This window comes from Arvicanthis niloticus, chromosome 13 (genome assembly GCF_011762505.2).
Source record: "Arvicanthis niloticus isolate mArvNil1 chromosome 13, mArvNil1.pat.X, whole genome shotgun sequence".
NCBI lineage: Eukaryota > Metazoa > Chordata > Mammalia > Rodentia > Muridae > Arvicanthis > Arvicanthis niloticus.
Genome location: NC_047670.1, coordinates 47,394,731 through 47,411,150, shown reverse-complemented (window position 1 = coordinate 47,411,150; position 16,420 = coordinate 47,394,731). Strand labels below are relative to the sequence as shown.

The 16,420-nt window shown below is 46.4% G+C and overlaps 1 protein-coding gene across 5 annotated transcripts in view; it reads left to right on the top strand.

Annotated features, from left to right (window-relative positions):
- Positions 1-421: 421 nt before the first annotated feature.
- Col22a1 (collagen type XXII alpha 1 chain) overlaps positions 422-16,420 on the top strand; it is a 235,361-nt gene continuing 219,362 nt past the window's right edge. For 3 of the 5 annotated variants that reach the window (XM_076911446.1, XM_034516770.2, XM_076911443.1), the window contains exon 1: positions 422-847. The gene's annotated coding sequence lies outside the window, so the exon portion shown is untranslated. Of the gene's footprint in view, positions 848-2,236; positions 2,392-16,420 lie in introns of all 5 variants that reach the window. The other 2 variants (XM_076911444.1, XM_076911445.1) reach the window with 2 other exon arrangements.

The window sequence follows — 16,420 nt, the reverse complement described above, 5'->3', positions numbered from 1 at the left end:
AAGGGGCGCCATGCACACATGCCCCTCCCCCAGTCCCGAGCTCCTGAACTTTCCAAACTGGTCCCAAACAGCTGCCTCTAAACTCAATGTGTTATTTCAGAGCTCTCTTAAAGGGGCCAAAATATCTAGTGAAGTCCTTAACTGGACAGTTGTTAAAGCTCTCCTGAGCTTCTCAAGGCCTCGCTGACTCTGAGACATCAAAACCTTTATTTGCGCAGCCGCCTGCCTCCTCTCCTTCTCTGTCTTGGCCCTGACCTCCTTCAGAGTGTATCCTCTAGGGTCACGGATCTCCATCAGCCCAGGCCCCGCCCCCTAGGCTCCCAAAGGGATTAAGGCAGAGCCCTCCCCTTCTAGCCCCGCCCCAGCCGGTGTCCACGACCCCGCCCACTACCGGCTCCTCCCCCTGTGCCGGGAGCTCTTAGCAGGGGAAACCCAGAGACCCGGCCAGTGAGCCCCTGGGGAGGCCCGGGACAGCTTTGTTCCTGGACAGCACAGGCTGGAGAGGGCTGTGGCTTCTCCCCGAGGACCTGCTTGGCCCTTTTCTGCTTTGCCCTCTCTCACACACTTGCCATTCTTCTCTGTAAGTTTCAGCTTTTCCCTCCAACTGCTGCCTTGAAAGCTAGCTCTGTTTCTGAACCTATAGTCTAAGAGAAGACTCCCACATTTTGCCTGGAGACTGAGGAGTGTTAGGACTTTTTTTTTCAGTGGCAGGCAGGGTGTCTGTATGCTACAGGGGAATCCCAGAAGGAGACTGCCTGAGACTGGCATCTTCCTTGAACCCTGCTTCCAGTAGTTCTGATCCCAGGACACAAGCCCAGACTGGACCCCTTGAACATCTCCCTGGCAGGTAAGGCCCAGTTTTCTCAACTGCCTGTGTTGTGGGTCATAGGCTCACAATGAGGGGCAAGGGAGCACGAGAGCTAGCTGTAGTGCTCCTGGCATCCCTGGTCAGCTTCCTGTTGAAGCACTTTGGGGAACCTCCGGAGTATGAAGGAGACAAACTTTTCTTGAGCCTCAGAGGGAAAAAAAAAATCCCTATGTCTGTACCTGATTGATTCTTAGGAGCTGTCCAAGAAGGCAGAGAGAGCTAAGAGGTCACAGTAGCCATCACCAGAGCCCATTGGAGTTGGTGTTTAGAGTCGTTGGGATGTGCCAGCCTCTGGTGGGTGAACGGACCCTGGGGGAGTGGAGGTAGCAAGTATAGCCTCTTTTTGATTTGGTATTGATGGGTAAGGAGGCTTTGTCTTCTTGGTCTAAATTTAGATTTCTTTCCCTTTTGAGCATGCTGTTGTCCAACCCTGATACCAGAGAGGTAGGCGCCTTAGTCTGTTTGCTTCTGAATATCAAGTTCCATAGCAGACCAGGGATTCATGTCTCCACCAATGAAGCTTAACTTGGATTGGTTTGTGTGTGGACAGACTCGGTGGTGACAGGCAGACATGCTTCTCTGGCATTTGGATGTCCCCAGACATCACCATAACCATCCCTGTCATTCTTCAGACCCTTTGGGATGTGTTGGTGCTTCATGTGTCATCCTGGCTCCCCATCTGCCTCTCACTGACATGTGTCTGGGGAAAGGCTAGAAAAATCAATCAAAAGATCTCTTTTGGATTAGAACTTCCTACTTGTTCTAGGAAGTTCTTCTGCAGGGCTCTGATCTGTTAGAGACAGAAGCTACACAGGGCTTAGTGATCTGCTCTGTGAAGGCCCAGCCCTGACTTATACTGTTTCCTTGTACAGTTTCCTTATATTGGCTGCCCTCAGCTAAGGGCTGTACCCAGAGAGCTACCATTTCCTCGTTGGTCAAGAGAAGGTACTAGGAGCGATTGATTCCTTAACAAGGGAAGTGGCTAGACATTTGATCTTAGCTCGTTTCTGTCTCCTGAACCTGGGGCCTCTCCTCAACACTGCTCCTGAGAAGCCACAGAGAGTCATCACCCTTATGTTATTAGAGAAGAGATTGGATGGACTCCTTTCCAGGGCTCCAGAGGGACTCTGGTCATGGGCCCTTAGAGATGTTTGCAGCAGAAATGAATTTGTATCTTGTTTTACTGAGATGTGTTCAAAGTTTCAACACATTCTCATATGTTCTTGCATCTCCATAATGGTAGTGAGTGGCGTGCCAGCCAATTTGCCCCACAGAGACTTCAACTCTTCCATGGCCATTTGTGTTACTCACTAATGTCAAGTGTTTACATTTCATGCACAGTATCCTGTCTCCTTGAATCCCTGCAAGGTCCTCGATGGCTATCGGAGAAATGATGCCCACTTCAGGTGTGCATAGGCTCCCTGGTCATCCGTGACATTGGGATGACCCTCAAGTGTGTCTGCCTTAGCCTGACGACTAACTCAACTCTCTCTATGTTTGAGCCAACTGTAAGAGAGTCACATGTAAGTGGATATGCATCCTAGAGATGTCTTTGGGACAGAAAACCGTATTTGAAGAAAAGATTAATAACTCATAGAAAAGTCTTTTGGTATGGAGAGGGAAAGGCAGGTGACCCTTGTGCCCTGGGGTGTCCCAGGCAATAGACGCTGACCTGCATGATAGGTTAAATTAGAACTAGTGGGGCAGTTTCCTTGAACTCTGGATTCCAGGTCAGTTGGAAACAGCATCCAGTTAACTCTTCTCTAGGTGGTGATTCCTTCACTGTGGGGAAGATTCAGATGAAGGCTGGATAGCCACTTCCTGGGGCATTTGAAAGGCAACTTTAAATCTGAGTGCTGAGGTAAGATGAGCTTTTAAGGGCTCTTGCTAGCTTGATATCCAGCCATTTGAAAGCATAACCTTTCCAGTCCAGAATTTCCTCCTTCCTTTCTTCAGTGTTCCTGTTGCTGATGGTTTTGACAGAGGCTAACACTGGTGTGTGATTATCGTGGCATTGAATGTGAATGGCCCATGTTCCTCTACTTATGAGTTTATTAACAAATACCAGAGAGATATTACACTAGCAGAGCAAATCCAGGGGGATGAAAAAGCCATTTTCATGTCAAAGAAGCCCTTCTCCCTATGCTGGGGAAACATCTCAACATATTATTGTTGCTCACTAATAGAACCAGAAGGTGAGAAAGGCCTGTATGGATATTTCAGAGGAGGAAAGGTGCCTGAGGATTGTTTAACCAGTCTCTATTCAAAAATTGATACTGGGCCAAGCTGTTTGACAAAAAATAGTCACAAAACCTGGTGAGATGAAGGCAGTGGTTTTTGTCCATTTTACAGATGAGCAAAAGGAGATCTGGAGAATGGTGTTGACTTGTTTGCTTGGCCTTTAAAGACCAAGTATGAGAAACTAGGTCTCATGAGGTACTAGGACAGAGGGACTGTGTGTGTGTGTGTGGAGGGACACACACACAGAGAATACACACAGATACGTACATATGCATATGTATATGTATTGGGGGCAGAATTATTAGCATCTAAGGCAAAGTGGCCAGGCTGAAGTATCTTTCTTTGTACCTGTCTGGGGCCAGCACAAGGCTTACTGAGTTAATGAGAATGTGGATGACTGTATAATTGATACCTGAATGAATGCATTTTCTGATACGAGACCACCTCTCAGCTTTATAAGTCAGTGAAATCAGTCACTTGTTCTTTGATCATAACATTTCAGGTTGCCTCTGAGCACCCTGCAAATGGAAGAGCCTGCCTGGCCTTGCTGACCTTGTGCGGTTGCCTTGAGCATCTTTGGGTGCAGAGATACATGCAAGAATGTACCTTAGATGATCCCCAAGGAATAAAATTTCTGGTTCCTAGGTTATGGGCAGAGTGCTGGTTCTCAGGACACATTGGGACTGAGGATTCAGGAGAAAATAACAACTGGAGTGCCATCAGCATGCACAAAGGAAGTTTGTTTTTTGGCAGACACCCAGTGAATGTGTGAGTGAGTGCAACAGTGCCTGTCTACTATGGCCCTGAAGACATACTGCCAGAAGCCATGCAGCGGCCTGTTACAAACCGTACCAGGTCCCTAATCCTAATGCCTTCCTCTCATCCACATGTACCTGCAGTCACTTGTCTGCTCCTAGTGCCTGGCATCACAACTTTTATAGCCCCCGGCTATATCTGGGTACACAGGAGAGAATATCTTTTAAAACTTTTGGCTGGAACCATCTCTAGAGAGACAGTATATTAGTGGATGTTGGGTAATTGCAGCTGGCCTGGTCTGCCCAGGAGCTAAATTGCAGGGCTGTAGTCTTCCGCCAGTGCCAGGAAGTCGAGAAAAAGCAAGCACACCACAGCACCAAATCAGATGAGATTTTTACTGGAAACATGGGTCTAACGCTTCAGTTAGGCCAGCAAGGATCGGTTACAGTGCTCGAGCTGCTGTCTTACCCAGTGTGCCTGGATCTGATAATAGTGTGTCAGATCTGGCAGTCTGGCAGGAGAGCAGCTCTCGTGTTACATGCCCCTACCACAGGGAAAAACAGCCAAGGGAAATAAAGTAAAAACAGAAACACAAACATCACCAAGAGAGTCTGGGCTAACCCCTGAGGGTTCTGACAACAAATACCCCTGCTGTAGGGGCTTTGCACTGAGCTCTCTGAATGTCCTCTGTGGGGCCCTAGCTGGGCCCTTACTGAGTTCTAGATCCACCATGTTGTTCACAGGACCCTGCACCGTTGTTGTTGCATGGGAGGTGGGTGCCACTGCTACCTCCTTAAAGCAGCCTGTGGTGTGATCTTGGACTTCCGGTTAGGCTCTCCCTTCATCCAAATGGAAGCTCTCTCCCTGTCACTCTCTAGACTTTTGGGTGTGCTCAGAACAACGGAATCCATTTCCCAGGACACACTTTTGAGCTCTGCATAAACAAAACCTGAATCTTTCTGATCCTATCTGAGACAGAGTTCTACTTGTCCCTGGGCAGATCCTAGGTGTGTGATCAGCTATGTTGCTGTCCTCTGCAGAGCCCCGACGGAGGCTTGGGGACATTCCATGAGTAAATGTGAGAACTGGGATTCAAACACATGACTAGGTCCGATACGCTGGCCCTTAGCATTCCACAGAGATCTGTATGTCTCACACAGACGGATAGAAGGTAAAGCTGTGTAATTACATGAAGGCAAGTGGATGTAATTCAGGTAAGAATGAAAAATACAGCTGCTGGAAATGTTACTTTAAATGCCTACCCGGTAGTGTACTTAATTCATAAAGGTGATAGCAGCATGTTGTGACAAAGTACAACAGGCCCAGCAGCCCTTCTCCGTCTTCTCTCTGGAGGTGCAGTCTAGGGAATGTCGCTATATAACCGTATCCTTAGCTAAACACACATGTCAATGAAAATCCAACATTTGAGTAATTTGGGCACAGCAGTTGACAGATGAGAAAAGACACATTTTTATATCGTGGTGTCTGGCTTGGGAGGCAGGGCGTGGGGAAGGTATCTATATGTCACTTTTAGTTTGCTTGGTTCGATGCTCTCCGTGAACCCATTGGGATGCAGTGCTGGGGCTCCCCAGTTTTGTCAGCAAGGTTGAGTGGAAAACAGATGGGAGACCACTAAGATGCTGGTGAAATCTAGTTAAGACCCATCTGGCTGTAATTGTAGGTGCCCCATGATCCAACACTTAATCACCTGTTATAATCACCCTTCGTCATACCTGTGAGGCCAGGCAGTGAGCTCTCTATTAGACCCCTTGGAGCCATCAGTGTCTGTACAATTCTAGGTCTATGAGAGACTCAGCCAGTTGTTCAGGTTGAAATCCATCCCTGAATCCTGACTCATAGGGATGTTAGATTCTTGAAATTGCAATTAAATTTACATTGCACTTACATAAGTCAATGAAATATGGAAATTGAGAAAGGGCTATGGGTGTGCGCCATGCCTGGACTGAGCCTGGCATATAGGTTCAGGGCAGGTTCTATCTGCTTGCCAGGCACTCTGGCACCCTGGCCATGTGGAGGCCTCCCACTGAGCCTGGGACCCTAAATTTATGGCCTGGGCTGTGCCAGTAGTCATGAGACTGGCCTCGGTCTGAATTTAGTTCTTTTGGGCAGCTGTGCAGTTTCCAGAGCCTTGCATAGGATTTTTGGGTTGGAGCCTAGGGACCAGAAATGGAAGGCCAGAACACCACCTGGTCAGCAAACAAATATGACATCCTCGGATCTTGGCAGGCTGGCCTTTGCCAAAGCTTCAAGCTTCTGCAGGAAATTGGCTAGAGAGTCTTTTATGTGAACGATGCAAGGTCCCTCTTGGTCCCTTCCATTTGGTCATATTTGTAGCTCAGTTCTATGAGGAGAGACTCATACTGCAGGCCACTCTTTTTGGTTCTCGGTGTGCTCATCCTGAAGACCTGAAGGGTCCTGGTAGAAGCTGAGGTTGTCTTTTCGTTGAAAAGAACCATGCCTGGGTAATTAGGCAAAGAGAGTGACTTGTGCTAGCTCATGCTCTCTGGGAAAAATGTGTGTGTGTGTATGTGTGCATGCACATATGTATGTATGTATGTATGTATGTATGTAATAACAACTCCATTTTAATAAGCTACATATGCAGCTCAGATACTCAACTCATGGACGTACTGCTCTTTATTGTTCAGTCTCTGAGAACCCACTCAAATCCTTCACTGTTCCAGACACTGAGGAAGACAGGCCAGACACAGAGTCCCTAACTCTAAGGGGGGTTTAGCAGTGAGCACAGTCAATAGGTTACCTCTTTTCTTGAGGCAAGGTTCTATTATGTAGCCTACACTGTCATTGAACTTTTACTATTTCTGCCTGAGCTTTCTTGGTGCTGAGATTGTAGGCAAGTACCACTAAGCCCAGTCGGCCACTTTTAATACACTTATGCAATGTGATAAACAGGCTGTGTGGGAGCTTGAGGAGGTTGGTGGCATACTCCTTACTTGAGAAACTCGGGGACTGTTTTGCTGACACCAAAGCTGGTTTTGAAGGCTGTATAGGAGTCTGTCTGGAGAGGATATATGTCATCTCTTAGAGTCCTAAAGTCAGGAAAAGAAAGCACCATGGTGTTGTAGGCAGAGTGACTTTTGGACTGGAGAATGAGGATCGTGAGCTGTGGTGACAAGCCATGTGGGACATACAAGAGGCTGGGGACAGACTGAGAGAGGTTAGATTAAGAGAGCCCAAAGAAGGTTTAAAGCTATAAGAATCCAATTGTCCTACATGAGAGCCATTCACACACGCAGAGTGAAGGAGGTCGTCGGAGATTTTAATCTAGTAAAGAGAGACAGAGAACCTCCTTACCCTCAGAGGGAATGCAATGGGTCCTTAGAGACAGTGTGGGGAGCCAGATCACAGACCACAGACATGCCTTAGGCAGGGCTCCCACCTGAGGGACCCTGACTGTAGCTAATGTTGGAGCAGGAGTGGGAACAGAATCCTTGCCCCCCTTTAGCAGCCTTATCTACAGATGGTTCGAGTCTCCAGACGGTTCCAGTCTCAGAGCCCCATCCTGCTTTAGGGTGCTGGAATGCTGAGCTGGATGTAGTGTGTGGCAAGCTGGTGGGCTCCTGTCTTTGGGGACATTTAAGAGACATGAGTGGGTCAAGAATGGAGACAACCATCAGGCACCAGCTGATGGATACTGGGGAGGCCTGTGACTCTGGATGAAGTTCTCTGAGCATCATTATACTGTGGTGTAGAGTTTCCAGTGTGCAATTATACCAACAAGGATTCTCTGCTTTCAACAGCTCCTTCTCACCAAATGCATGCCCTTAGTTTTCCCCTTCTGTCTCTCTCCACTCTGTTAGCGGCCCCCACCCCTGCCATTGCCAAGCAACCAGGCTCTGGACTAGCAATTGCTTTGTCTCCCCCCCCCCCCCAAGCCACAGGTGAGTCTCATCAATGTGCCCTTCTTAGAGTTGAAGTGACAGAAGCTGGGACAGAGACTTGCTCCCCTAACACCGCAATAATGCTGTGTGGGCAGAACTGAGTGCAAGTCAATGTGGCTCTCTACAGACCTGTTGCTCAGTCAGCCCACTGCTATCCCAGAAGAGAGGCCCTGCCATGTGCCTTCTCATCCTCTCCCAGATAAAGGGGAGCCCCCTGGGACAGCGTGGAGTCCAGATCACTATTTATATGCATTGCTTCACCTCACCAGGGCAGACACTCTTAAAATACATTAAACAGAAATACTCGCCGTGTCCTCACACCCCCTGTAATTTGAGCTGATCTATGAATGAACTGGGCAGAATTCCACGCTGAAAATGTGGAAGAAAGAGGCCTGGTGCTCTGACAGCCCTCAGATGCCTTGAAGAATCTAATAAGCAGAAAAGAGACATTTGAATGTTCTCCTACACAATTGAGGGACTGGTTCGGGGAAGCCATCTTCCTACCAGGGCCATGGCATTGGTGGCTCTGAAGGGTTGTGCTAGTGTGTGCCGAGGTGGATTTTGGAGGTTGGCCTTTGGAAGGAGAGCTCAAACTTGCTCATTCTCAGAAACCATACATATCTAAAGTCAGGTTTTAGTCAAAGGTGAGGTAAGAGGAAGAGATTAGGTGGGGAGAGAGCCAGAGGACGAGGACGTGGGGATAGCCAGGGGAGTGAAGGCAGAGCCTTAAAGAGGAGGGACTGTCTGTAGCTTTGTGAGATACAGCAAGATTCTGTGTTGCCTATACCCTAGACTACTTGCTGCTGGATCCTATCTGTGCTTGGGGGTTAGAGGTGTTTTCCTGCAGAGTCAACGCCACAGACTCAGGGAGCAGGTGAGCTCCCTGAACACTGTTGTAAGCTATTTAATGCCCTCCACCCGCACCCCATTGGTCCCAAGAAAGCATCGGGTCTAAACAGCAGTTCCTGATTGGCTGGCATTGTCTGCGTCAGCAATCCTCAATTAGGTCCTCCTGTAGGAGATGCTTTTGTGGCTGTGCATCCCTGGCTGTTTATACAGAGGCAGCCCCTCAGTTCCTGATACAATTTTGCTTCATGCTGAATCTACTTCCCTTTGAAAAAGAGGGCTGGGGAAGTGCTTAACTCATGAGACTGAAAAGCTGGACCTTGGGAAAAGTTGGGTCAATGTGGCAAAGTGACAGACAGTATCTTTCTCACCTCAACATATGAGTACTCTTCTGTGGACAGATGGCTATTTGCATCTCCAAACACAGCCACCTTGCCGGGGAACACACTCCCTTTCCTAGCACGGATGGTGGAAGTCTGTGCACTTGTTCTTGTCATCAGATTCCAGGATCCAAGGAAACAATAAAGTCCCAGGTGACCCAGGCCTTTCTCTTGCCAGCTGCTAGCCAGGGAAGTGTGTACATTCATGAGAAGCACTTTGACTGGAATAAAAGGAAATTTCCCCAAACAATAGACAGATTCTGATGCCTGAAGGGGGAGGCAGAAAGGATCATAGGCAACACTGGTGTGCAGAGACTCAAAGGTTGCCAGTGCAAAGGGCCTTGAGACCCGGATGTACCGAAATTGAAGCATCGAATCTTCTGTCTCAACTCAGTTAAGGGTTTAGACTTGGTATTGTTTTAGCTTACAAACACGATTCAGAATTGACAGCTAAACACACTTTGGCTATTGTGGGTGTCAATCTTTGTTCTGGCCCAGGACCTACTTATATGTGTGTTGCTCTGTCAACCTTAACTGAATTAATGGGCAAACTGTTTTAATATGGTGTGGTAATTATTCTTCTCACTGTGATAAAGATACCTGGCAAAAACATCTTATGAAACAAAGGTTTATTTTGGTTCACAGTCTGAGTAGATAGTTCAACATGGTAGGAAAGGCAGTGAACAACAGGAACCGACAAGTGGCTAGGCAGGTTGTGTCTGTGGTCTGGAAAGAGAGAGATGAATGTGGTTAATTTCCTTCTTTCTTATTCAGTCCAGAATCCCACCCTGGGATCCCACGTTAGGTTAGGCCTTCCTTTTCCACTTCCACCTTTCTGGAGATGCTCACTTTCATAGGCTCATCTAGAGGTGTGTTGCTATGGTGGCTGTAAATTCTATCCCATTATCAAATCAAGATTAAACATCACACAGGAGTCCCACAAATCCTTTGTTTTTGTTTACTTATTCACTTTACACCCCAATTGTAGCCCCCCCCCGACCCAGTCCCCATCTCACAACCCCTCTTCCTTTTCCCTTCCCTTTCTCCTCTGAGAAAGGAGAGACCCCCGTTGGATATCACCCCACCCTGGCACACCAAGTCACTGTAGGACTAGGTGCATCCTCTCACACTGAGGCCAGACAAGGCTACCAGGTTAGGGGAACAGGATCCACAGGCAGGCAACAGAGTTAGGAATACCACCTGCTCTAGTTTTGGGGGGAACCCTCATGAAAACCAAGCTGCACATCTGTCTTGAGGGGATAAATCTGGGAGGGATTCCTTGTCTTATTCACCTGTCAGAACCCTCAGGTTGATCTTGGGAGTTATTGAAAGAACATTCTGAAACAGCTGAAATTTGGGGATTTATAATGAAGCCTCTGTTACCCTCATCCTGATTTCGGGATGTTGGTCCAAACCTCCTTCCTATGCCTGGTGTCCCATATCCCATGACTTCCTCAGCACTTGGAGTTCAACAAGGACTTGCTGTTAGCCAGTTGCAGCAGGAACATTAATCCTATACTCTGTGAAGGGAGCTGTCTGCCCTCCCATCTCAGGCAATGCTAAGCCATTGTTCTATCTAATTTGGTGGAGGTAGGCTAATGGGTTCCTCCTTTAGTGCTCTGGATTTGTCTCCCCCCTCAATTATATGCTGAACTCTAACTTTCAAAATGTAGGTGTCATGGTATTTGGAAATGAGGCCATTGGGGGGTACTGTGCTGTGAAGTTAGGACTCTCTTGAATGAATTAAATTTGTAAGGGTCCGAAAATTGCGGAAGGAAGGCTCAGATAGTATACAAAAATAAAGGGCATTTATTATGCAGAAGCATCCAACATGTGGAGGTCAAACATTCTCTAAAATGGTGACCCCAGACAAAGGCACACAGCTCTTCTTAAAGGGAACTGGGGGAACTCTCTAGAAGGATTAGGTAATGTAAATATTTCATTGGTGGGTATGAGAGGGGTCACAGGTGGCTAGTAGTCTGCATTCCTGTCTCATGAACACTTAGCTACAGGATGAGATAGGGCTTCCCAGCACAGACGACCCATCCTGGGATAAGATATTTCCCCATTCTTGTGGTTATCTCCAGGCTGTTGTTTGGGAGGGGGTTTTATGATCTTGTTCTGGATTTTATGGTCTGTCCCTGGAGCTGATGTCTTATGGCCTAGTTTCTGGGACTTAGGGTCTGTTCTTGGAGCTGGTATCTTACAGCCTTTGTTTTCGAAATCAAACCTGGTCCTTAAATGGAGACAGACAGGGTCCTTAAATGGAGACAAATGGGGTTTATGTTGTCCTTTCAAAATTAACCTTATGAAAGACCAGAGGGGCTCCCCATGCCTTCTGTCATGTCAGACACAGGGAGGAGATAGCTAACTATGAGTCAGGCAGTGACCCTCAGCAGATACCATGTCTGTTGGTACCTTGATTTGGGATTTCCAGATGCCAGTACTATAGACTTAAGCCTCTTAGTTTGTTATAGCAGCCCATGTGACATAAGACACACACTGTACTTCAGCTGTATGTTGCTAGACTGAAGAGATAATCTTATTCAAATTCCATTCATTTGCTGAATCTGCAAATATTTGAATCAAAGTGGATTGCTTTCAATGATATTTTACTGAGTTGTCATTGAAGTTTGTTTTGTGGCCAATGAGCTGGACTGCAGGGACACAGATTGACCTCAGAGGCTGGACTGTGGGGACAAAGCTTGACCCCAGGGACTCTGCGGGGATTCCATTCATCAAGGGAGTTATTACATGGACAAATGCCTGCCACAGAAGAATCACAGCATATAGAGAATATTTCCTTCCTTCTATGCCTCAACCTGGATTCTAGCTTCCTTTCTGTTTCACACTGTTGATAAAACCCCAAACAACTATAAAAACAGAACAGGGTGAGCTAGCACCCAGATGTGATTCCCATTCACAGTGTTTTGTTTAAAAGAAAATTATTGTATGAACTTGAGATTGCAATAGGTATAAATATGAGGATATGTGTATATACCATTTAATTTGGTTTATCAAACATTTTATTACATTGTTAAAAAATTGTAAATAAAAGATAAATGAAGCCTCTGCCTGCTCTGCAAGACATAACCATGACACCCCACTGAGAGGACCATGGCAATCAGTCACATGGCATAAAATCCCAGCGTTCTCTATGCTAATGAGGTGTCTAGATAGACCCCAAGCGTTCAGCAAATGAGCTTCCCTTCCTGGGCATTCCTTCCTACAAAAGGTTTTTAATCCCTGGCTCACCCAGAGTAAAGTGTATGAATTCTCATCTACCATCAAATAAAGCATTTGCACAAGCATGGACCATCTTTTCATCAAAAATCGCCATGGAGGGAGCTGCTTCGTTGTAGAGAGCCTTACCTAGACCCCCAGGAGAAGGTCTTCTCTCTTTCAGCCCCTCCATAGTCTTGGCACTCACCCAAAACCATACTTTATTCCCCATTCCGGGCTCTGTCTTCCCTTTTCTACCTGGTGTGCGGACAACCTGAGGGGAAACACAGACTAGGGACCCCATTCCTGACTCCCAGAAGTATGCCTGTGGCTCCTGAGTACACAGGAGGTTGGGAACGACAGCAATCATCCCAGATTCCACTGTTTTTCACCCAGGAAAACACAGACTGAGGACCCCCATTACAGATTGTGGTCTGCCTCCACTGAGTGGCAAGCTGGTGGCGATCCAGGCACTCCAGTGGTGAGGCAGGACACAGCCTAGCACCTGAGGGATAGGAGTAGGTATCCACTGAGGGACCATATCTTGTTTTGGTTTTGTTTTTGTTAGAGACTGTGTCTTGCTGTGTGGTCCTGACAGGCTTCAAACTTGAAAAACTTCTCTTGACACTATTTCTGAGTCTACAGGTGTATACCATCATAAACGAACTACATATTCTAATTATTTGCTATTTTTTTTCATTTGTCTCAAAAGGTTTTTATTGATCGTTGAAATAATTGCATGAGTATGCCTTTAAAAATTAGTTGAAGACAGTTTGAAAATTTGTAATGTTTTTATCCGCTGAGCCAGTTTCTCTACCAAGTTGTAATTGTTCTTATTCTTTCTGTCACTAGCCATTTGGAGGTATATGGATAGCAGTATCATTGCTATTTTGAGCAACATTCTGTGAAAGAATGGGCCTCGTGGTTTTGACAGACAGTCATTTTGTTACCAAGGCAGGGATATATGTTTAGCTCCTTGGACCTTGCTGATATTACAAAAACAAACAAACAAACAAACAAAGAACCCTAATTATTTAAAATATACACATATACCATCCTGAGTTTTCTATCATGAGAATCACTGGAAAATATTAGGCTGGGGAAGAAAACCCAACATAGAGCGATACTGTGGCCTGATTCCTGAAACTGTTGATGGCCTCAGAGACGGGGCACTGTGGTTGTCTGCATCTGAACAGATACCCCTTGCACCTTCTTCCTTCTTCACCCTCTTCACTCTTCAGAAGTATCTCCAGCTCCATTTGCCTTTCTGACCAAAATAGCTACCTGACTGCAGCCTCTCCTATAGCTATCTCAGTGGGCCGAGCCTGAACTCACCATTCTGTTTTCTTTTTGTTGTTGTTGTTTTTCAAGACAGGGTTTCTCTGTGTAGCCTTGGCTGTCCTGGAACTCACTCTGTAGACCAGGCTGGCCTTGAGCTCAGAAATCTACCTGCTTCTGCCTCCCAAGTGCTGGGATTAAAGGCATGCGCCATCACTGCCCAGCTCTTATGAACTGGCTTCCAGAGGCTCAAGCTGAACATAGCTTCTCTTTTGGGTGCTCTTCTCTCTATGTGTCCCTATTGTTGGTTCAGTCATTTGATACCACAGAATCCACAGCTGGGGCAGTGGCTGTCTTAGGGAACACTCTTGGCATCCATCCATCTCCTTTCCGATATGATTGTGGCCTCCTCATTGGTGCCTTTAATTTGTCTTTGTAGGTACAGTTTCTGAATTCTCATTAGTAGAGGCCACTGCCATGCAAGAAAACACGGGCAGACCCATGTTTGGACTCCTAGTCAAGTCTAGGCCCTTGGTGTCTATAGAACAAGTCTCTGGGCTTCCTTTGCTCGTGTTATTTTCTCACCTCTGAGTGCCTCTCCCTTCCCCGAATCCCATTTTTTCCTCTAGTCTGATCTTTTATCATTTTCTCAGCCCCTCCTTCAAACTCTTGTATTCTGCATACTGTCTGACCAATCACAAGCAGGAGATACTGTTTGTGAAGTAGCTGTTGCCCCTCTGCTTACTCCCAGCATGTCTTCCCAGGCTCGACTACCCTTGTCCTCCTGGGCCTGACTTTGAAGCTTATACTCTCAGTACCCATGACTTGGTATCTTCCCTAATCAGAGCAGGGATCGTATGGATACATGTCACCTCATTGCTGTCTGTCTGTACCTTTGGGGCATCAGAAACAAGGCATGTGGTGCTCTTGATATCCATTTAGCATATGATTAAGTCAGAGATGGGAGCAATACTATCACTGGTACCCTGTGGAATCAACAATGGTGTGGGTCAGGTGACTTGGCTGTGTGAATAGCCAGTTGAGACTGTAATGGTATTATTCTACTTCATGAAAGTCACACTTTCATTATCTTACATTATTGACTCCCCAGATCTCAAAAGTAGAGACATTGTTCTCATTTTATGGGTGATACAACTAAGGATGGGAGAAAAACAGTGCAGTGCCCTGGAGATTCTCCTTGGCCTGGTGCATTTAAAGCTTTCTAGCTATGTAATGAAGCACAACATGCCTGAGAGAGGTATAGTTTACCCCAGCTGGATGCATGAAAGAGCTGTTCAAAGATGCTGAGAGACTGGTTTGCATACTCCTGAGGCAGCCAGGGATTTGAACATGAGTCCTGATAGACCGACTTCATGACTTTGCGAGCTTCTAGTGGACAGACCAATAGTGTCAATGACAGTTGTCCTGACATAGAGACCATCCTTAGTGTGTATGTGTTGAGGAATGAAGATAGGTACCAATCCACATAGACCTTAGTTTTAAATCTAGGGTCTTGCCTGGCTTCTGGGAGCCCCATTGGACTGGAAACTGCTTAGAATTAATCTGCCATCTCTGACCTAACAATAGACTTTGCATCATAAAAAGTTTAGCAAGTCTGGGCTAGGGGCTTAGAGCTGGGTTGTGTTATAAAGGAAGACACATCTCAGTGTCAGTCCTGCCACATCATGACTTTATATTCTAGCCATATTTCTGCCCAGAACACAGCTCATCACCCAGCAACACAGCAGTGGTACTCTATGACACCCTGGTCCCACCCTCAGCAGCATGGACTCTGCCTAGGCTGCCCTAGTAGTATGCCAAATCTCATTTTCTTTCTCTAAATTGGTTTCTACCCAGTATTTGTCTTTCTTCTCCCTTGTCTGGGTCCCTGGATAAGGAATGTTGGTTACTATGGCAATGGACTGGCTAGTGGAAGGAACTCAGCTCACTAAATTAATTGCTGGACTTTTGGGTAACTAATGGCAGTGCTCTGCCTCCCAGGGCCATTGGTGTGGCCTACGTCATTCCAACTTGGCCGCCAGCCCTTGGAAATAGATCAAAGCCAAGTGGGAGGGAACTGGCACAATGGTTGTCCCTACCCACTGCGCTGTCACCTAAGGTGAGATGGGGAGGGTGGAGATCTATGTGAAATCTCCCATTTCTTCAGTTCTATCAGATCCCTGCTTTGCAGAAATCCCTGCCCATAACTCATGCCACCATTCTGGAACAGAGATGGTTCTCTTCTGATATACAAGAGGACAGGAACTGCTAATTTGGTCCCTGAAGAACACAGCTTGGATTCCATGCCACATTCCCCTTTGTGAACATCTAGGGAGCACTCCGCTTATTAGGGTTATTATTTTTTTTTCATGCCCTACTATTTGGAAAAAAATGAGCAGAGAGATACTAACTCACACTATGAAGACAGAATTATTTGAAGATCCAAGACACACAAAAATGTTAGGACAAAGCAAGACGACAGACTAATATCATTCACGAATTTAGATATAAAACTCCTCCGTGAACCTTAATCAAATCCAACAAGGAAAAAATTATGCGCAGACACTTGAGCTTATCCCAAGTGTGCAAGGTTGGTTTAATACCATTAAACCAATTACTGTCAGCTAAGAACCAAACAAGAAGGTACTCTTTCCCCTCAACTATCTTACTCAGAAGTCTTTCTCCAAACACCCGCACCTTTACTTCTGAAATCCCAATCCTTCGCTTACTGTAAATTGGGAACTGCATGGTTTGACTTGTGATTAGATTCTTTAGTTGTATATCTTCTCCTCCTTTGCAGTAATTTTGCTCTAGACATACTCTGGATACTGAAAGGGGCAGGATTCTGCCAGAAGATTCTTAGGTGGACTGCACTTATCCTGGGGTTGAAGTCATTAAAATTGCTG